The sequence below is a fragment of the Oryzias latipes genome, chromosome 15 (assembly GCF_002234675.1).
Source record: "Oryzias latipes chromosome 15, ASM223467v1".
Taxonomy (NCBI): Eukaryota; Metazoa; Chordata; class Actinopteri; order Beloniformes; family Adrianichthyidae; genus Oryzias; species Oryzias latipes.
In genome coordinates this window covers 21,658,184-21,681,915 of record NC_019873.2, presented here as the reverse complement: position 1 = coordinate 21,681,915, position 23,732 = coordinate 21,658,184, and positions in this window count along the sequence as shown.

Below are 23,732 nucleotides of genomic sequence, written 5' to 3'. Positions count from 1 at the left end.
TATATATATATATATATATATATATATATATATATATATATATATATATATATATATATATATATATACACATGTACATGACAATGAGTTGACAAATGAATGAAACTCAGTTAAGATTTGACTTTCTATCTGTTTTTATCCTTTTCTGTCTATTGTTTATTGCCACATATATGAAAGAATGAATTGTATGTTTGTTTGTGGGATGTTGCAACACCCTCTTGTTTGTTAGGTGGTTTATAGGTTTTGTAATGTCTTAGATTCTCGGTTTTGTTTGTATCATCAAACTTAAAAAAAAAAGTTAAAGAAATATATTTTTATTTTTCAATATCTTATTGTGATAATAAACATTCCTCACTGACTCCCTCATGAATGTGTTTCCTGTCATCAAAACCAAAGAGGAAAACCTCTGGGAAGTGCAGGCTTATTACAAATAGATGTCGTCAGAAAGCTCCCAGCTTTGCAAATCTCCTTGACAACTTTGGCCTGCATGAAGAATGCTTGTAATCTCTTGTGGCAGGAACGGATCCCGCGGCTCAGGGCGGCTGTGGAGTGGACGGTCCATTGTTGCTTAAAAGCTCAAAGGAGAAAAGGAAGATGGGACGGCAGGCAGGAGGGAAGCAAAAGAGCAGGGCAGAAGAAACGGTTACATTTAGAGCAGGTTTGGACAGGTTATGCTACAAACGAAAAGATTCCCCCCTTTCCTTAACTGTCCGTATAATTTATTTGTTATCCTGGTGTTTGACCCTTTTTTCGATATTTCTCCAAAATTGTAGACTAGATCTTTATTTTATTTTATGTGCAACTGTGCAGTTTTCAGTTGGTTTGAAATATTTCAGCTTTTTTTCAGTACTGATTTTTAGTGCTTAAAATCAGCCGGAAAATGAGCATGTGTGGCATGGCGGCTAAAGGGGAGGGAGCAGGATTTTGGGAGATTATGTTAAATCAGATTCAGTTTAGAGGAGGGGGTGGAGCAGAAGGCCAGACAAAGACCAAAGAGGATGCTGCTATTTACACCAGGAAAAGATGGGGGGGGGGGGGGGGGGGGGGGGGGGGGTGATGAAGATAGAAGAAAGAGAGAAATAGCCATTTCTTCTCTGTTGCAAACACTTTTTCTGGCTCTTCAAGCAGATGCTAAGGCAGATGGTGGTGAATTAACAGAAGATGGGAGAAAAAGAAATGAAAGGCCTAAAATAGGCCCATGGAGGAAAGGCACTTAAGCAGCATGAGTTTATACACGTGTGTGTGGATGCTTCTGTGTGTGTGTGTGTGTTTGTGTGTTTAAGGGTATGTGTCTAAATTTCCAGGTTCAGGAGAGAGACTGTTAAACAGTTTCTCAGCTGGGAGGACTAAAGGGGATGGGTGAAGGATTCCCAGTCAGAGACAGGAACTCACGATAATAATCACAGGCGTGAAATTACAATGCTGATATTTGTTGCACCCCAGGGTGTGGCATAAAGGGGGGGGGTTATCCAAGCCTGGAGAGCCAACATATCGGCAGAAGCCTTTAGTGACTGATGGTCATCAGTGATCGCATGAGGATCCCAACACCCTCTGCTTCGAAATCAAAAGTGTTTCATTTTGATTTCGAAGCAGCGGTTGTGGGGATCCTCATGTGTTCACTGATGTGTATATATATATATATATATATATATATATATATATATATATATATATATATATATATATATATATATATATATATATATATATATATGTTATCTACGAGTAATTCGCATGTAACTTATGCGTCTGTAGGTCTTTTAACTTGAGAATCCAGACATCTGCAACAATGTGTTTTAATCTGTTTTAGAACTATTGTCAGTGCAATAAACTTTGTGTATTTTTAATCTGGTTGAATCCGTGGTTTGCTTTAACTCTGTCGACTATTGAATACGCATGGATGGAAAGATCTGAAAAGCGGAAGATTTCTTTCCTACAATAAATATATATATATATATACATATATATATATATACATACGTATATATATATATACGTATATGTATACAGCGGTGGACAAAATTGTTGGTATCCCTCAGTTAAAGAAAGAAAGTCCACAATGCTCACTGAAATAACTTGAAACGTTCAAACGCAACAATCAATTATAATTTATCGAAAATTAAATAATCAAAATCAGCCATTACTTTTGAGTTGTTGATTAACAGATTTATTTTAATTATATATATACATATATATAGATATAGATATAGATATAGATATTTATACACATCAAGCTCAAGGCCCCAACTGACAGTGTGCTCAGCTAATGTCTCAGGCAATGGAGAGCAGATGATGCAACGCTGGAGGACAGATCCTCATAGGAGGACAAACCCCTGCATGGGATGTACCACTGGACCATAACTGAAGTGGCTGATATCAAGAAGTCCTACCAATGGCTAGAAAGGACTGGCCTACAGGACAGCACTGAAACACACATCCTGGCAGCTCAGGAACAAGCCCTGAGCACCAGAGTAGAGGCTCAGATCTACCACACCAGACAAGACCCAAGGTGTAGGCTGTTTAAAGAGGCGCCTGAAACAATCCAGCACATGACAGCAGGGTGTAAGATGCTGGCAGGTAAAGCATACATGGAGCGCCACAATCAAATGGCTGGAATAATATACAGTAACATGTGTGCAGAATTTGGACTGGAAACCCAAAGGTCAAAATAGGAAACACCTCAGAAGGTGCAGAGAACGAGAGGGCAAAGATCTTGTGGGACTTCCAGATCCAGACTGATAGGATGGTAATGGCGAACCAACCAGACATTGTAGTGGTGGATGAATAACAGAGGAAAGTCGTTGTGGTGGATGTGGCAGTGCCAAGCGATGGGAACATCAGGAAGAAGGAACATGAGAACCTGGAGAAATACCAGGGACTCAGAGAAGAACTGGAGAAAGCATGGAAACTGAAGGTGACAGTGGTAATTGGAGCACTCGGGGCAGTAACCTCTCAGTTCAGAAAATCCAGTGGTAGGAACAGCTTAGATAGTGCAGAAGCCTCAAGCTCCCAGGCCTCTGGTAGAGGACCTATATATATATATATATATATATATATAGAGAGAGAGAGAGAGAGAGAGAGAGAGAGAGAGAGAGAGAGAGAGAGAGAGAGAGAGAGAGAGAGAGAGAGAGAGAGAGAGAGAGAGAGAGAGAGAGAGAGAGAGAGAGAGAGAGAGAGAGAGGATATATATATATATATCAAAAGTGGGATAAGGGTTATAAACAGTTATAAAGAAAACATGGTACTATAACAATTTTGGTACTTCACCAAATCTGACAAAGATTTTGTTTAGTGGTCCTTTTATTTACAATTATTTGATGTTTTTCAATTTCAGGCATAAATCATTCATTAACATTCAGTTTAAAAAAAACCTTTTTAAAGATACTTAAAAAACATACTTATAATTTGCATTGGTGTCTAAGAAAGTGTTGCTGATAATGTTTTGTGTTTATTAAAAAAAGTGGTCATTTTTATTTAGATTTTTGACACAATTGATTTTATTGCTTTTTACTGTAAATGAAAAGTTTGATATCTCAAGTATTTGTTCATTAATTTTCTGAATTACAAAGCTATAAGCAAATGTGTGGGCCTTAAGGAAACAAAAAAAGACTACAAAGTGGCTTACATGCTGCTATCATGTATTTTTTTCTTCTTATATTTGTTTATGAAAAAGTGGTAAATATGAATTCAAACATGGAGGAACAGCTCATCTTGACTGCTTAAGGAAATTTTAAAGTCTGTCTGGAGTCAGATTTATTACATGCATTGCATTTCTTCTTGCAGCTTTCATGCAGTTGGTATAGTTTGCATCGAAAGATGTGTAATACATCATTTTATGGCATAATTGAAATGGTGGACTGAATGGAAGCCTTTGCATTGATGATGGCATGGCTAACCCTTTGTCTTGTCTAGTTAAACTGCAACAATGTTTAAATTGTTTATTAAAACCAAGAAAAAAAAACACAGGAAGCCTCTATGCGTTGTACAGCCGACATTACCACAAAGATATTTGCAACATCCCAAACTTTTTTGCAGTTTTGGTAGTTTGAGAGTTTGTGTTCAGACATAAGTAAATCTGTGCCCTCGTAGCAGCTCACGATGTTGGGGAGTGACCTCAGTAGCAGAGTAGCGCGTTGATGTACCAGCATGAATATTATCTTGGCCAGCAGCCAAACTCAGCTATGATTTGACACATTTTCCCTCATTCGCTCAGTGATGGGGGCAAGAGAAGCTCATTTTCATGTCTGTCATCTCCTGCTCTTGCTGCTGCTTCTGTGAAAGCCACGCCGGCCTCCACATTCTAGGGTGAAAGTGAAAAGTAGATGCGTTGTCAGGCCAGAAGTGATAAAGCCTACGAGCCACAGACTGATCCCAATTGCCCTGCTTTCAGCCCCTGCCACCCCTGTGCTACCTGACACTAAAGGGTCCACTGACAGATCTGACATGGCGCTGTGAGAAGAGTGCTGATTTGGCATAAAATACTCACCAAAATAGGTCTTTTTCTGAGTTATGATCATTCCGATGCCCATATTTCTGATCATGTATCAGAACTTGAATGAAAATCAACTCTTTGGGTTTCATCAGGCACTTTTGACTTCGAAGAGACTTTGTTACAACTAACTATCTGAAGCACCTTCCAAACTACATTCCAAACTTTCAGAACAAAGTCAGCTGAGCACATTACCACTGCTGCACCAAACATGTTTCATTTCCTCCCTTTCCTAAAGTAGCCAAGTGGCCATGATGCATGCTATTATCACTGCACAGGCACTTTTCATTCAGATAAACTTCACCTCTCAACAGAGGGAGAGATAACTCGGGGGATCTATCACCAGAGGGAGTGAAAAGTGAAGGCCATTATAATGTCATCACGAGTTATCCAGTCCCAGACTGAACACTGTCCTCTGGAGAGCAGATACAAGACATGAAAGGAAGAGATGAGGGACAGTTATAGAGGCAAACAGAACCGTGTTGACGGACAGGAAGTGACTGGAGGGGGGAAAAAATGGAAATAATAACTTATCAAAATAACAAATCTATTCTATCTATTAAGAATTATGTTGTACTGGTATAGACACTGAACAAGCTGCCTGCAAGATTTATACCAGAGAGAAAAGGATGGCAACGATGCACTTTATCTGCAGACATGAAAACAGCACCTCTTCTTTGGCATAATCCCTGCAGGGGCAAGAGAGAAATGGCTGTTTTTACATTTCTGTATCATTTTCCCGCAAGGACTATGGATAACAAATGAAAATTTCACCCAGATTGTCTGATTTATTCCTTTTATTATCCTCCAATATTCAGCCAGCAGTCACGGAAGGGCTCATCGAATGCAATGGTCTCTTTGCTCTCGGGGCCTGACAGCATCAAGTCCCTATCTTAAACAGGTCAGATAATATAACAAATAAAATACTTTTATAGTTCTCAACTTGCATAAACAAAAGAAAAGACTAAAAAAAGAGGTTTTATATTGAAAGTGAAATTAGACAACATCAATGTCACATACATTTTTTCACCCTTATTCCTTGTCTTGGTTGTTCTCATCACTACAGCTCTGTGACATAGTGATATTTGCAAGTAGCAGAGACAGATGCCCAGTTACAACATTGTAGTAACACAATGAGTCTCATCAGATGCTGGTAATTGACCATTAATGAAGTCCCTATGATAGCCCACTGAGGAATACACCCATGGGCCCATGGGACGATGAAGCAGCACTAGAGAAAAGACCTCATGGCATTAACATGCTCCCAAAGCTACAAGAGGCTTTTAAACCACCAATCAATACAAAGCATTAGTTCATGGTGCCCTCTCAGAGACCCTGGATGTGTCTGCTGTGCTGAGAGGCAGCACAAAAAATGTGAGGCGCACTGTCAGAACCCTATTCTTTCGCCATGATTGATGTGGGAAGCTAGATAAAAGCTAAATTTGTTGGTCAAGATGATTATTTCTTTTTTGTTTCCTATCAAATTCAGGGGTAAAACACAAAAGGGTTTAGAGCTGTGAGATAAAAATGGCAGAAGTCAAACTTTCCGCCTGACAGGACAACATTTAAATGCCGGCATAAAAGCAGGACAAGGGCATCACAAATATAAGGTGACATTTACTGTACATATCCGACAAAAGCTCGACTTGCTCCTCACCGAGCAGTTTTATTCTTAATTTTCTCATTTGTGTTATATGGCACAATGAAATGGATATCATTACACAGAATGGCACCTTCATACAAATACCACGCTGTGTCCTTGAAGGCACCATAATAAATGGTTCATCACTGGCAACCAAACTGCAAGACAAATTTATGGCCGCTGATCTCTCCTTGTCATCAGCGCAAAGTGTTCAGTAAAACCTCATTGTAACTTCCAGGGAAATAAATAAATTTGCCCCTTGACCTTGAGGTTAGAAAATCCCCTCCCACTCATCCAGCTGAGATGATGGACCCCTCTTCCTCCATCACTCCCCCCTTATTTTCTTCAATGCATCTTACCTTCTGTGGTACTGCCTCCAATGTAGTACCTATAACACATAGCTGGCTTTAGTGGCTCTGTATCTAAATCTCCTGGAATGTATGGCAAGTTTAACTCTATCTATGACTAGGACCCCACTAAATGACAGAAAGGAAGAGCGCAGGAGGACAGCACACCTGGAAGAAGGAAAAGAGTGAGGAAAGATGTGCTCGAGAAGTGGTGGCAGGAAATGGTTAGAAATGTCAGGTGAGGAATATGCCTAAATCAAGATAAAAGACAGAAATAGAAAGCAATAGAGAGAACAAAGCCCTGGACACTGATTTTCAATAATGGAAACACATAGCTAAGGGCTAAAGTGTTGTCAGCAGTCAGCCTGTGCACGGTGACATTCGTGCCTGATAATCTGCCCTGCCATAAAATTAGAATAGCAAATACCCATGTTGACAGAGATTCATGTCCCACTCATTTTTTCCACCATAAAAAAAGCACTAAATGGTGTCTCACAATGCCACAAACTTCTATTCAAGTTTACAGCACTGCAATCGGGAAGCTGATTCTGCATTCAGAAATTGTAATAACCTATTAAGTTATGAATTCAATTTCCTTTTATGAATATATTCCTTGGAGAGCACTGCCACTGCAGGAGCACGACAGAAACCTAAAGAAGATAAATAGCACCATTACTCTATACCATTTCACTCCCATTATTCCTAAAAACGAGAAGTTGGTTTTGCCCGTAACACCTTATAATTAGCACCTTATACTTGTCTTACAAGCCAGAAAATGACTATTGTTTAAACTATTTTATTCATCTTCAAAAATGACTATTCATCTTAACATGGTGCTTGTCTGGCAAGTGGGATCAGTTGTTTTTTAATATTGGACTGTGGGCACATATAGCCACAGGGAAACGTTTGCCGTGAGAAAGAAGAGCTGCAAAGGTCAGCAGTCCACTTTACTTGTGAAAGATCACTAAGATATATTTTCCTCAGAATCATTTATAGCCCACCACCGCATAAACTAAATAGAAAGCTGCAAAACTATTAAACAACTCATCATAACTCCACTTTGAAGAGGGTGAGTGTGGGAGTGCAGCAGGGAATAATAGCTTCAATCTGTCTGTTATTTGTCTCATGGGCATTAAACACCATCTTGATATGAGTGAAACTACAGCGTACACAGGAGGGGGTCCTCATAATATTTAATAGGTCATCAAAGGGAATGGGGGGTAGACTGCTGACATTTGCCTGGATAGTTAGAAGAAACCCCAGGAGTTGTCATATGACTCATTACCAGAGCACAGTTGACTTGGTTGCATCATCGTTCAAAGAGATTGTCAGGCAGAAAAATCATAATCCAGCTGAAAAACTACTTAAGTCACAATGGCTCCATAAAGTAGCGTGAGATTTTGATTTTTATTTCTGCCCCTAAAATAGAGACTAATCAGTTAATAACACTCTGCTAATGCTAAATGAGAGAGTCAGAAGCTGACATGTGATAGAAAAAGCCTGTAAATACGATTTAAAAAAAAAACTGTGAACAATGTTTCCTGCAGGTACTTCCATTCATTTTGACCATCAGTCTTTCTGGTGCACCACCTCCTAAAAAATTGAACCACCTGCCTCAACACCTCCTTGCCCACGACCTCTGGTCATAGTTAAAAAAAAAAAGGAATCTACACAACTCAAAAGAGATGAGATGGAAGATAATTCATAAAAGACTAAATGAAATGCAGTGAGCGGGCCAGCTGCTGACCTCCTCGGGCCTCCTGAACAGCAGGTGTCAGAGGAGGACAATCAGAGAACAGATCTTGTCAACTTTCGACTCTCTATAACACTCTCCGTTTACGGTTTAATGTCTTTTAAAAAGCACTAGAATGTAAAATATAAGGAAGAGATAAAAGTGACAAAATATGAAATGGCATAAAAAGAAACTGAACTTATTTTATTGTTCTTCATGGCTTTTATTTTATACCTGTTTGGGTTTATGCTTCAGTCACAATTGCCCCTACGGGTGGATACGGGTGGATATTGGCTGTCTGCGGGCGAAAAATGGTTATTCCTGTACAGAGCACACAGATGGCCTGCACAACATTTTAAGGTCATGGGCCGCTCAGCGACCCTGTATAGCCAAAACGTTAGAGCACATGTTTCTCTACAGGCATGCTGCTGGCAACATGTCCTGGTAAACACGACAGACGTAACGGCAAGAAAGGGTGGAATGCAGGCACGTTGAAAGTAGTGGTCATTTCAACCACCCCAAACCCCGTGCACCTAAAGGGGTAGTCAGGCTCCTTGCATGCCCCCTTGCTCCGTTCTCGCAGCCTGACTGTTAGAAATTAGAAAAATTAGGCAATTAGTGTACTTTGTGTGGGCATCCTAAATGCAACCTGTGGACACTTACGTTTCAAATGTACACCCCTCGCACGCAGCATTTGCGTGCAGTCATTCAGTAGCCAGTATGCACACCTTACTTACGACTAGAAGAAGGCGTAATGGCTCCGTACAACAGCATATAACAGCATACACCCATACATAATAAGTGTGTGTAACTTATATTATCCTTACAAATACTTTTTGATACAGTTACCACAATTACAACAGTTGTATGTTCCATGAGTGTTTAATTGGGTGAGTTAATTATGAGATATGGATCTTTTACTGTTAAAGATCCATTCCAATGAAAATTGTGTTTTTTGTGTTTTTAACATGTTCTTGTAGCATTTTTCTCATGATGGAGGATATGAAGAAAATTAAGATTTAAACTGCATTTCTGAGTTGTTCCTTATTCAAATTGTGGTGAATCAGGTGCAGACAAAAAATGCAGTTGGAAAAAGTTGATATGGACGCTAAAGTCGGTGGGCAACTAACTCCCCGCTTGCTCCATTCCGATTCATCCACTTGCACACAAATAGAGACATGTATGTCTTTGTTTTCCTCAACTGAGCTGGATCTGGCTCAAAACTGTATGGCTGGTAGCTTCAATTTTACTTAACCCTTTTGTTGCACCGGTAATGTTTAGGTTGGGGGTGTGAAGGGCTTTAAGCAAGTAGGAAAGTGTGTAAACAAAGGGATGATGGGAAATGAGGATAGGCTTACGCCGCACCAACAGCCCCGCCCACAACTCAGAGGTGAATTTCTGATGAACTCCTGCCGTTTTGCGAAAAAGATGTCCTAGAATACTGCAGTTTTTTTATATATTTGCAAAAAACTGCATAATTATAATTAAATGACCAGTAGTAGTGCTTTTAAAATTGATCAAAAGATGATTGAAGTGGGACTTTTAAGATATGTAACTTTGCAACTGGTTCCAATTTTTTTTTTTTTTTTTTAAAAGGCTAAATAATAAAGTTGAATGTTCAGCTGCCTCCTCTCCAAAGTTTGGGTGACCCTCCCATGCCTGCTCAGAACAACTGTACAGCACTTAAATGGCCCTCACACATTGATTCCTCTCCCCAGGGCCCAAAACAATTTCTCTTGTTTTCAGACAGTTCCTCCCTGAACCTTCCGCGGCCAACGAAGACATTCATCCATCCGCCCGGGATGACTATGACTGATCTCGCCACCAAACAATCAATTTGTATTTACTCTCTTTTTCTCTTCTGTGTTGCGTGTATCCTTCTTTCCATCTATTTCTTGACCTCTTTCAATTCATTGTCTTGCTGTTTTGTTGATGTGGAGAGTATGAAGAAAAAGTAGAAGTGCAGATGGTTTTGACACCCTGCCACATGAGAGCAACAAAGCAATCACCATTTGACCTTGAGGAACAACTCATTCTTGTGTTTATCTATCTGGATTTTTGACATATGCAACGCTTTCTTTCATTTAGAATTCAACTCTGAATCTATTTTCTCCACGAGATAGAATTAAGCTTAACATAGGCACAAAAAGTTTGTTTTGATTTACTATTGCCTTAAATGCTTTTCTGACAATCAGATCTGTTCAGGTTTTTTTTTTTTTTGAAAGCTGTTAATCCATCTTGTAATTGAACGGAGCAGATTGCTGGGTTGAATATGTCTGTGTGAATGCTGCAATACAAAATTTGTCACCAGACACAAACAAAAGGGGGTATTTTAAAGCAATTGAAAAATTTGGACAAATTTGTGGTACTGCCAGGAACAAATAAAATTGGATCTGTTGGCTGTTAAGGTGAGGGGGGCTTTTTATTTGTGTACATGTGGTGTGTTTTTGGTGGGCATGGTGGTGGGGTTTCTTCCCTTCGCTATTCACAGACAATTTGTAAGGCCGGCGGTAGCAGTCAGGCCGAGGCCTGCGAAACAGCTGGAGCCTCTCCATGATTGATAAACGCGGCTCCAAGAGCTTCATCTCTGAATGAAGACAAAGGTCCCACAATGCGCAGCCTGTGCGTCACGCCTGCCTGTCGTTAAGTGTGGACCGCAGACCTACCCCGGTCCTCAGCTGGGGGAGTTGAGGTGCCAGGAGGGAGGTCAGGACCCAATCTAATTACCATTTTATGACAAAACGGTTCCTTTGTCGTGGTTATATAATTGATTTACCTTTCAATGGGGAGATCATTATGAAGTGGCTTTGGGAGAGTGGGATTTAAAGGAGAATAAAGGTTTAGCTTTGCTTCTACATGTTGTCAGTGTCATTTAAAGAGCAAATAGCTTTGTCTATCAATTTAAGTACACTAGCCTACAATACAATTCTTATGTGTTTTAGACAATTAAGCTGTATGATAATGATGATGTAGACTGTATCACAAAATTCAACCAACAATGGAATAACAATTTGTGTACATATAACCATGGTTTACTGATATTCCTAGCTGTTAAAAGAGACATGGTCTTTGCACTGCTGCCTAGTTGTCATAAACTTTTCTTTAGCTTGTGACCCATGCAGGACCAGGTCAGTGTGTCACTGTCAGATGAAATCAGTTATTATCGTTTGCAATGAACCCCAACAAAAGACACATTTAAATGTTCTTTTTGTCGAAATATAAAATTGGCACTACTTTTTTTTTACGTTTTTCTTGCTGTTTAACATCAACATTTGTCTGGAGTTATAACACTTACATCAGTTAGGTATTTCATAAAGCTTTAAAAACTACACTGCTATTTACTGTTACTGATTAACATGGATTTTTTTTTACTGGTATCCAGTTTAACCTGGTTTTCAGGTTTTCCTTCTACAGACACTGGATTGCAGAGGAAAGGAATCAAACACTGAAACTGTCAAACTCTTGAATTACTGGTGCCATAAAGACGAAAATTTTATTTTTGGTGTTTTTAGCTTATTCTTGTGGCATATATCTGATGATGAAAGACTTATATAAAGAAAATTAAGCAAAAATTGAGTTTCTGAGTATTTCTTTAATCAAATCATTGTGAAGCTTGTAGCAATGACGTCTCAGGGCACAAGCCTTCTGCTCTGTTCCATTCTGATGCATTCACTTGTAGACAGATACATCCATAGACGTCTTGGTTTTCCCCGTCTGAGCTTAATCTGGCTCAAATATTAGTGTTCCAATATTGCTCGCTATTTTTGCTCCATTGGTAATGTGGGGTTTGTAAGGGCTTTAAGATAGCAGGAGAGAGTGTAAAATAATTGGATGATGGGAAATGAGGACGGGCTTACTCTGTGCCAACAGAACCCATCCCCAATGTAGGTACATTTTCTATTGCACTGTAGTAACTCTGTCCTAGAAAACAATACCAATTTTATTTTTGGCTATAAATGGGTTAGTCATAATAAAAAATAATAAAACCTGAGGATGCTTTAAAAATTGCTCAAAAGACGATTGGAGTGATGCTGAGGGAGATTAAATGAATGCTTGCTGCTGAAAGTTTGTATTGGAAGGAGTCAAATGACGCCTTTGTCTAGGTTTGCTTTTTCTTTCTTTCTCTCTCTTTCTTTGTAGCTCGAGTACATCCATCCGTTTATTGAAAAGTTTTCAGTCACCGTATGTAAATTGCCTCCACTGGCAAAAATTATTTAATGTTTTGTTTGTAATTCCAAACTCAATTTCATTTCAATTTCCTTTGCCTTCCTTTGCGACAAAGTGGATTTCAGGCCCTGGCTTGTCTGCGTTTCAGCTGCCAGGACACACAATGAATGAGTGAATATTGATGAACATAAACGATGAACCCAAGCTATTTTTCCCCTGTTGTCATCTGTGCGAAGGTGGGGAGAGGAGCTCTATGTATCCTCCCCCTGGGAATGTGGAGGCCCTCTCCATATTCAGAATATTCCCTGTGAAGTTCAGAAAGAGATATCAATCTCACTTTGAGGCTCTGGGCCGTCATTTGTTTGTGAGAGATGCGGAGCGCTGCACAGATGACTGTGCCAATTCTTCAAATCCCACTTACAGTAGGAGTTTACACAAACATGCACAACATGTTCTCCCAAACATCTGCCACTTTCCCCAGCTTTCCGTGTCCCTGGAATCAGTGTCTGCTAAAGTGGAGTCTGCATTGTGGCAATCTGAAGTCTTGATTGAGGTAACTATGAAGGCTCTGTGGACAGATGAATGAATAAAGTAATCACTATGGCTGTTTTGGCAGAAGCAGCATGTGGATTTTTGTTTTTTTCTGTTTTTTTATTGAAGATACTTTTTCTATGATATCACACAGGAAAATCAATTAAAAGAACTGCTGAATTTTTTTTTTGATGTAATGTTTTGAAAATATTTTTTTCTTTTGTGTTCTTTGTGTTGAATAGACACAAATAAACAAAATAAAGTGTATTTATTTTTCTGTGACTACTAGTTTGAGGAAATTTGAACTTTCTATTAGAAGATGTCTAAACAGCCTTTTTTAAAAAGTCTAAAAGTATGATGCGTAGAAATTCATTGGAAAATTGTTACGTTTCTGTTTGATGTACAAACTATATACATTTTAAGGCATTCATTCCATTCCACTCAAAATGTAGTGTCACTGAAAAGAAAAAAAACCACTGGAGTTGCTAATAAGTTTGAGTACACTTTTATCCAGTTTGTTGCTGAATTTACTGCAGAAATCTGTCTTCACGTGGTTGCAGTCATGTGCTTTAGTACTGATGGATTCCAGAAGGTGACAGAGCTGTACCTTCATCTGACCCTTTTTTTTTTGCAAAAACTGCCAGTAGGGCTTCATGCATCAGAGTTTAGCATGACCCACTAAATTCACCAATTGGTAATAAATAGTAAGCAGTCTATTCGGCCTTAGACCACCAATGTGAGAATGGAATCAACAGACTGAAGGCAAAGACATTTTTTGAGCAATATTTTCTGAAAGCCACAAAAATCTTTGAATCTTTTTCGTTTTGTTTACTAGAATTGTGATCTATAGATAACATGTTTAGGCAATTATTGACCCTTGGATGTAATGAAATTGATTTATTAATCTGATTCTACAAAAACCATGTGTTCATTTAGTATATTAATGGAATAGTTAAATAGTAAACCTACCCAACTCTATTAAAGAAATTTAAGGTACTCTGCGTGAAAGGAAAAAAAAAACTTAACATGACAATCTGTGCTTTTCTGGATATTCCCAGAAACCTTGAATTGAACACAAGCGACACTCAGTAAGACATCTCTAGTCCAAAGCACACATCAGGACAAAGAAAGCAAACAGTGTCATCCTTCAGACAAAAACATTGGATGAAAATCACGCGTCTCACCTCAATCAAGTTTAAAATACTTGAATAAAAATAAACTTTCATCAGTTCATTGGATATTAAGATAACTTCAGACCCACTCCAAAGAAGATCTTGTTTTTAATGTGTCTTGTGGCATTTTTCTCATGATAGAGGACATTTATAATAAAAATTAAGCTTACATTTGCATCTCTGATTGTTTGCTTTTCTGGATTTTCTGTGCTTTTCTGTGGTTTTCTGGATATTCCCAGAAACCTAGAATTGGACTCAAGTGAACTTGAAAAGAAGTAAAAAGTAAAAGCTCGTAGAAGTCACAGAAAATACGCTAGAGGGACCATTAGCTCCCTGCACCGCTCCATTCTGATGCATAGTTGTAGACGACTAGAACCATGTACGTCTTTGTTTTCCTCGTCTGACCTGGTATCTGACTCAAAACTCTACAGCTGGATAGCTCAGTATTGGTCGCCTTGTTTGTTAGGTTGGGGTTGTGAGGAGCTGTAAGCCAGTGGTAGAGAGAGTAAACAGATGAATTAGGAGAAGTGGTGTGGGCTCACTCCACGCCAACAGTCCCGCCCACAACTCAGAAGTGAATTTCTATTGAACTGCTGCTATTCTGCAGAAACTATGTCCTAGAAAATCCTACTGTTTATTATTATTTCTTTTTTTGGCTAAAAATGACATAATCACAATTAAAAGACACTGGGAAAGCTTTTAGAATAGATCAAAAGATGATCAGAGTGGATCCTTAAATGATCATATTGAGAGAATATCAGAATCAGTAGATTTATTGTCATAAACATAGTATGGCATGCAGTGAGATGTGTTGTCTGACTAGATGGCAGCTAAAACATTACATTAGGGTTTTAGCTATACTAACAGAGATGCATTAAAAGCCAACATTGAGTTATTAAAGCGACATTAAATATATGAATCTAGCCCATCATTGAGCCCTGCCCCAATGGATTTTCTCTGTCTCTTTATCTTTATCTACAGTATCTTTATGAAAGAAGCAGATAATTTTACCATCCAAAAAAGTGTACTTATATATGCGCTAATCTTATTTTCCCCAAAAACTAGTCTTAATTTTCTCTTTGTCATTCTGTTATCTTTGCCCTTCCTCAACATGCTGTTGTGTCAGGTGTCCGGTTTGGCTCTGGTTTGGTTTTAACGGGGCAATGGGCCATGCAGTCCTTTCATACCCACCGTGGGACTCTGAGCAGAGACATTGCCCTCACATGTGTTCAGTTGGGCCTGCTTTACCAACACTATTGATTGCAGGTGATGTTCTGGACTCCGTCCAGCTGACCTCAAAGGGGAGTTAGATATATCATTGTCCAGAGTGGAACCTCCGGAGACCCTGCAGAAGCAGCATGTGTTAAACATGGAGACTTTGTCCAGCGCACCTGTCGAAGCTTTGCACACATGTATTCAGGTTGTTAACACAGAACCCATCCTGTTGATCAGTTTCTAAAATTACAAGCACAAAGAATATTCATGTTTCAATGTAGTGAGACTAGAATGACCGTCCGTACATCATCTATCCCTGAACTACTTCACCTTTTCCTTTTGCCTGCTAATTAGAAATCTTAATATGCAATCATGTCAACGCTGGGCCTAATTTGTGCTCCGTGCCTCTTTGTTTCTTACACACCTCAGAGCAACTGATGGATATCCAATGAGACGCAGTCCTGCCAAAGGGAGCAGCTTTACAGCTTGTGACACATCACTGAGGCTGGGGGGGAAGTACGTCTTAAATTAATTAACATCGGACCTCTTGTAGCTGTTCACTTCTGTAAACAAACATTTTAATATGCGGTGATTAATTAAATCTGCCAAGCGCCTCTGCCCCTCCCATAGATCTTCCTTCACTCTTACTTTCCCCATCTTGTTAAAGAGTTTATTATGCGCTGCACGAGATTCACAACTTTATCTGGTAGCATCTTTCCTAGTCTTTTTCTTTTTTTTTATATTCAACATGATATATTTCCAGGCATCCATTTGCATCCGGAATTCCCATTTCTTATGGATAGGAGCTATAAGAAGCAAGTGTTACTTGGCACTTGTGAGGAATGGACCAATAAATTGTGTCCTGCACCAGTTCTGCCCTTCTTAATAGCTTCTGGGTTCTGGCTGCAAGAGAACAAAAAGATACCAAAGCCTCTTGGGCTGATTTGACCAGCTGCAATGAATAATGTGTAGTGTGACAGATAGCCACAAGTGTGTGCTTTTAACAGCAAATATACTGCACTCGTCTACAGGCACACGGAGCGTGTGTATTATACCTGAAAAGAAGAATACTTTTATGAGTGTTTAAAGACCCACTCCAATACAAATTTTGTTGTTGGTGTTTTTAACATGTTTCTGTGGCATTTTTCTCATGATGGAGGACATTTATAAAGAACATTAAGCTTAAAATTGTATTTCTGAGTATTTCTTTGTTAAAATCGTTGTAAATCAGGAGCACACAAAAAGCAGTTTGGGCTAAAAACAGCATAATGATAATTAAAAGACCACTGGAAATGCTTTTATAGATCAAAAGATAATCGGAGTGGGACTTTAAATGGAGGCGCTTAAAGAATAGCAATTCTCTCTGCAAATTGGCTGTACATAGAAAATAAAGCATTGATTTAACTCTGTCTGAAAGCAAACTAGATTTGAATACAACTGTGCCAAGTAACTATGGATTAAGACTTATTTTCCAAGATTTCCAAGTCTTGATAAATAATTCAGATGCTTCTTAAATCCCTCAAATTGACTGCAGGACAGTTTTGCATTCATCACATGTTAAAAATAATAATAAGAAGAATATGGCGCGAGTTTATGGAAATCCACATCAGTGGGGAAAGGATGCAGACTCAAGGGGCATCACTGCACAGGTAAGCTGCTTTTGGAGGGTTCATGTAAATCCTTAAGTCCAAAAGTCAATTACTGGGGCATCTCAAGCGTGTGTTACTGAAAGACTCTGATGTTTTATTGAAGAGAGGCTTTAATTCATCGGGGCTTCTCGGCTACCTTTCATGCAGCTTGGAGAGGGAGAGCGTGGTACCTCCTTTAGATGGCCAGTGTCATATATCACACGCACACATAGAAAGAAAGGCAGAGAGAAGGAGAACACACACTAATGCCCAAAAACAACTCTCAGGTGGTCCGCTTCACTCCAGTGACCAGACCATTACTTCTCTCTTACACACACACACACACACGCACACACACCCACACAAACACACACGCACTCAAAGCCTCTCGGTAAAGACCAACCAAGATAATTCTGAATCATGAGCACAAATAATTTTTTCAAAGTATTGTTGCCACTTGTTTGTCATGATTGAAATGCTTTGAAAGAGTCAATGTGCTGATCACAGTGTGCTTTATTCCCATAGGAAAATTATTAAACAAATGCGGGTTGACACAGAGCGAGGGCGCCGCCTGCTACTTCTGTCACCACAGCTGGAATCGAGGCACATGGTGGCATTGCCCAGAGTGAGGCAAGCAGACAGCTTATTTTTCCACCGTGATTAGCCAAACTGTGCCGCTCATATACAAATGGAAATGGGATGTGCATGGGTGTTCCCCTTTTCTCTTTCTCCCATCTGTCAAGACAATAGATTTGAATCTTTAATCCATGAGCAACCATTGAATACAGGGAAATAACAAATTACAGATGTTTTACTGTGCTTCTTGTCTCCTCCTCCCCCTCGTTGAATCTCCTGTGTTCTGCCTCTCTTTACAGGCCTCTTAGCCCGCGACACGTTCCCAGTGTATGTCAGGCGTACCCTCTTTCACCGTCACCAAAAACAAGTGTGTGGGGTTGAAGAAGAGGGAGAGAAAGACAGACATCTCGCACACTCATTTCATGCCATCGTGGTACCATATGACACTGTCATCATTTGGTAATTAAATCCTTACTGGCTTTAAATATGAAAAGCTGGCAAGAGCTGATGATGATGACACTGGCTGTCGCTCTGTCCAGATTTCCAACAAACAATCCCGACACAGCAGGCAGGAAACATATTGTTTCATTCTGCTTTTAGTTAAGCCGACACAACAGAAGAGTTGGGCTTTTTGCTGTTAAGGTCCCACTCCAATAATCTTTTGAGCTATTTTAAAATCGTTCCCAGTGGTCTTTTAATTATAATTATGCTGCTTTTAGCCAAAATTGGAGGGGGGAAAATAAGTGTCGTTTTCGAGGACATATTTTCTGAAGAGCGGCAGAAATTCATAAGAAACGTGCCTCTAAGTTGTGGGCAGGACCACTAGCATAGAGTAAGCCTGAGCTTACTTCTCATCATCCCTCTTGTTTACACTCTCTCCTGCAAGCTTACAGCCCATCACACACCCAATAAGCTAACATTATTGGTGCAAAAAATGGCGAGCAATATCTGTGGTATCCTCCTGTACAGTTTTTTTTTGGTTTTTTACTTTTCCTGTCGAACAACTGAGCCAACATATGAGAGCTGAAGGCCTTCTTGTGTTGGACAGGTTTTACTATTAAAAGAAGGGGTTATGTATCTTCTAATGGCCATACTGTATGTTTGTATAAACCACTTTTTTTGATTTTTTTAAATATCTTTTTAGTTATTTATTACATTTTATGCTTTAAATATACACAGTTTTGAGTAAGTGGTTGCATCAGAATGCAGCGGAGTAGAGAGCTTGTGGCCTGCCGATTGTAGCATCTATGACACTGCTACAAGCTTTTTCCAATGGTTATTTTTCTTCGTCTTATCCTTATTCACAACAATTTGAATAAAGAATTACTCAGAAACACAATTTTAAGCTTGATTTTCTTTATGTATGTCCTCCATTGTGAGAAAAATGGCACAAGAACATGTTAAAAAATACCAAAAGCACAATTTTCATTGGAGTGGGTGTTTAAAAATGAAACAAAACTTCAATTTTTTAATTTAACTCTCCCAAAAAAAGAAACATTTATTTGAATGCATCGAAAGATGAGCACAGGTTGGTGCAGGGTTACAGTGGCATCCAAGCGAGCAAAGGGATACGGTGCCAAGGAGACACAGGGGGAGCATGAAGGGTGAAGGCAAGTGGGGTGTGTTTAGTTTTCGGCCCGTGAGTAAGTGGGACAGAACTTTGAAATAAATACGGCAGAGCTTCTTTGACAGAGGGTGGAGGTGCAGGTGAGAACGCCAAGGAGACAGGAAAAGGGGGCTTACAGATGCCTCAACGTTAACCTCACCCCTCCACTTTTTCACCTCCTCCCCCACACTTCCATCCTTGGAAATTACAGACATAGATACTGTTGACCAGTCTAATGGACTGGGCATTAAGATCCCCTTTCCCCACTGGCAAAAATCACCCCTCTCCCTCAATTTGAAATTTGCCTTTCCTGCAGAGTCCAGTCATAACCCGTATATGTGGTGTGTCACTCTGAGAAGGGCTAAGGCTCCATTACTGGCGGCCCACACAGCTTTATGGCCATTTAAGATTCTCGATTTGGTTCCTCCCATTTGGATGCTCCTGTAGAACTCCAGCGGGGCACATTAACAGAAAACTTTAAAAAAAAACACTTATAAAGATCATTAATGTCAGTATTAGTAAAGCACTGGTGGGAGTGGATGTTTAATACTTGAAGCAATAACCAAAACACTGTGAAAGGCAATAATAGTGGGTCAGCAGGTGAAAAGGAAACCCAAAACCTTGAAGCTCACTGCTGACAATTTTCTTGTCATGTTTCGCTTTTTTCATTAAAAATATTAAAGTTTTTATTTGTATTTATTTGAAACCTGATTTAAAATATTGTTCCTCATGTCCATTTCTTCTGAAAATCTAAGTAGAAAAGCCAAAAAGTAACCTTTTTATTTCAGTGGCATTTTGAGTAAGTAACACATCACTTCAGGCTGAGAATAAAGTGTTCCACAATATCCATTATAGTCCTTGGTCCACTGGCAGTCTTATAGGCCTTTTTTGAACTTCAAGCACTGTAAAGAGTCTTATAATACAAAATGTTTGTTAAATAGCCGATAGAGAAGCTATAATCTTTTAATGTTTGATTTTATGGCTTCACCACGCTCTGCCGTTCTTGTGGATATTGTAATATTGCATTTTTACTGGTTATTCATCTGTTAATGTTCCAGTTGCTAAGTTTTATAATCTCACCTTATACTTTCCCTGTATCTCCTTCCACTGCTCGGCACACACAAAACGTTTCCAGGGTGAAGTTTATCTGACTAAATCTGTTGTCTTAGTTTAGTCTGGATGAAGTTAACGGAAAAAAAAGTCAATTATTTAAAAAATCAGTTGAACATTAAAGGATTAGTAATTAAATCCCTCCTGTGAGCGCAAGTGTGTGTTTGAGAGTGAGGGGGATCCCTGAAAGTAAAATGAATTTGACAAATGATTGATGGTTTGATTGATAGGCTTTCCATGCTCTATTTTGCTATAAAGTCTATTTTTTTCACATTTTAAATACTTAATCAACTGAAAAAATGTGTTTAAAAGTTCACATTTTACAGAAATTATATTTGTATTCTGAAAAATGAAAGATTATTTATTTCCATCTGAGGTGACAAGAATTGGGCATTTGTCAGCAAACTGCGCTCCTTTTGTTGAGTGATTCATTGTTCCTAAGTTTTACAGTTCTTCCTAATTCGACACCTGTATCGTCCCTTGTTCTTTGATTTCTGTTTTTTCTCGCTCCTTTATCAGATCGTAGCTCAGTGGAGCAAGGTTGCTTCCTCTTTTTGTTGTCGCCTAAACCGTTTAGTTTTGGATGATCGGTCAAAGATTCTGACAACCAGCGGGGAGAAGCGCGACGCCCAGCCGGGGAGGGAGCGCAGGAGGCCGGACAGATCTATTGAGCTGCATCGGGGAGACGCACCATTAGACAGGGGAGAGCCATGCCTCACAGCGCCGCTCGATCAGGTAAGGATTTCTCCCTCCGTCTCAGACTGATGTCAGCATTTGTTTGCAGGTATGCTGGTTGCACTGTGCGGAGAAAATACTCTGAGGGATTGATCTCAGAGATTAATCTGGATTATACTTTCTTTTCATATTTATTTTTTAAATTAAAAGTGCAATTTATTTAAAATATTAATTGTTCCACATAGTACACTAGATTTTTTAAGGTAAGAGCATTATTATTATTATTATTATTATTATTATTATTATTATTATTACTATTATTATTTTTATTATTATTATTATGGTAAGACCACATGTTTATGACTACAATTAAAAAGTTATATCCAGTTCACGTCTTCATTTTTGGGTTTAGATGGGAAGATCAATGGAAAGCCCTTGTAATGATCTAATTAATTATGGCAAAATTAAAAGCAAGTACAAAATCAATCTGTGATCGTGTCGAGAACAGAGTCAAATTGATATCCATCTGCTCCCGTTATAAAGCGCATGAATGGGCAATCTAAGGACGCAGCTGATATCGTGCAGTGTGGCAGAGCCTTCCCATATGGCTGTGTGTCAGGAGACTCCAAATCATTCTGGGATGTTGCGAGGAACTCTTGATATGATGCAGATTATTTTCAAATGAGTACTTGATAAAAAATAATAAGTGTAAGGCAGGGGGAAACGTTTCTGTGACTCAAAAGTGCAACAGTCTGCAGGCGGGTTTTCTTTGTTTACGCGAATATTGAACTATGAAAAGAAATGTTCCATTTTGATTTATATCCCTGAGTGGATTATTTAAGAAGAATATTTTGAGAAAATTAACAAATATTCAGACAAGATTGGGATTAACTGGCATTAAATTCAATTTTTTAATATGTTTCTCAATTTTTACGCAGCTCTGAAGATTATCGCAAATATATTACATAGACGATGTTATTTAACAAAAAAAAAGGTTAACTGAAAAGGTTTAGGAAGACAATCCGGGCATGATCAATTATTAATCTGCACGTGCCTCAAAGACCTCATCATGCAGCAAAAAAGGGAGATCAAATCTAAATGTTTAGTTTTAATGACGTTAAATCGTTGTTTCCGTTTCTTTGAATGACTATTTCCCCACTTTACAGCCGTTTTGTTGTTCATATAATTATTTATCACTGCGCGTAAATTGTCCTTTTTCTGAACAGGAAAAAAGCCAAAAAAAGAGCGTTATGCTATGGCGCAGTCTGTGTACAGTTTATGAAGTTTTAATGCAGTTTTTAAAGCTTTATCAAAGCAGAGGAGGGGGGGGGGGAGTAGGCTTTCAGTTGTCAAGCTTTTTTCAAAGGGCCAAAGTCAGGACTAACAGCTTCTTAATCATCGCGCTGTTTGTTTTGCTGTAGTGCCGTGACACGGGGACGTCATTGCAGCAGCGCGCGGAGGTACGGGGGGCAAATGCGGGTGTTGTGGGCGAAATAGCAGCAGCTTTAGGGCAAAAGTGCACCGATGTGTGAAATTACAGCCCACGGTGCTACATATTGTACCAGAAGCTCCTTCCCCGCCTTTAAAAAAAACGCACAGAAACAAGAGGAATCGTCCTCAAACTTGTCCAGAGGGTATCCGGACGCACGAAGGACCATGTGAAGTCGGCAAAACCCCTAAATAAAAGCTAGATATTGTTGTTGCATTAAACTGTTGTGTGTGTGTGTGGGTGTGTGTGTGTGTGTGTGTGTGTGTGTGTGTCTTGTGTAGGAGGGCTGCAATCATTCCTGAAGTCAGTATGTTTTTACAATTTTGAGACTTTTGACACACATTACCCTTACATGTTTTTTTTTTCTTTTAGTTTCTTAATTGAAAAGGAAATTAATTATCTTTAATTCACAATATCTTACTATCAACCTTTGACCCGGCCGGCCTCAGCTGCATCCACCCGTACAGTGGCGGACTGCGTGACTGCAGCCTGCCTGCCAGAGCGCAGGGGCCTTGAAGCTGCTGCCGGAGCGCCATCTACAGAGCGCAGCTGCAAACGCTGAGTGAGGATGATGCTGGTGATGATGGGGATGATAATAGTCCGCTGACTGACTCTCCTTGTGCAGGATGTGAGCTCAACCTGGATAAACACGGACAAATCAGAACATTTAAACTAACCCCCCCCCCCCAAAAAAAAAAAAAAAAAAGAAGAAGAAGAAAGAAAAAACACAACAATGTTGAAGAACTCACAAAAATGTCTTGTGGTTTATGTGCTTTGTCTCGTTTTTTATGAATGATTTAAGGAAAAAAGACAAATAGCTCTGGGAGGATATTGTGACAGGCTGTAATGTCTTACATATGGAATATGTTGGGTTTACCTCACTCAATCTGCAATCCTCAAAAGTGTTTTACTTAATCTGTAATCTGTGAGAAACCACTAATTTGTTTCAACTCAATAAAATATTAAACTTTGAGACTCATGGTAGACCTTGTAAAGTGTTTAGTCTTGTAATGTGTCATCATCTCTCCTTTTGTGTTTCAAGTGTTTCAGGCTCTGCAGCTAAAAGCCTCCACATATGCCCCCCTGTTGGTGAAAACATCTGAATGAGTAGCGACGCTTTAAACAACATAACCTGCCAGTGTTTTAGCTCTCCTCCAGCCTCCTGGCTTTAATTTCCTTGATTCTTCACCCCAAAGTCTCATCATTTCCTATTTCGTCTCCCTCCCCTCCCTGGCTGTCGGATGCAGGGACCTCCTCATTTGAGCTCCAGGTTTTTACGTGGGCGAATCACAAAGTGTAGGAATCTATTGCCTTTGTCTGACAAGTCATCCATCTCTATGCAAGGGGATGTGG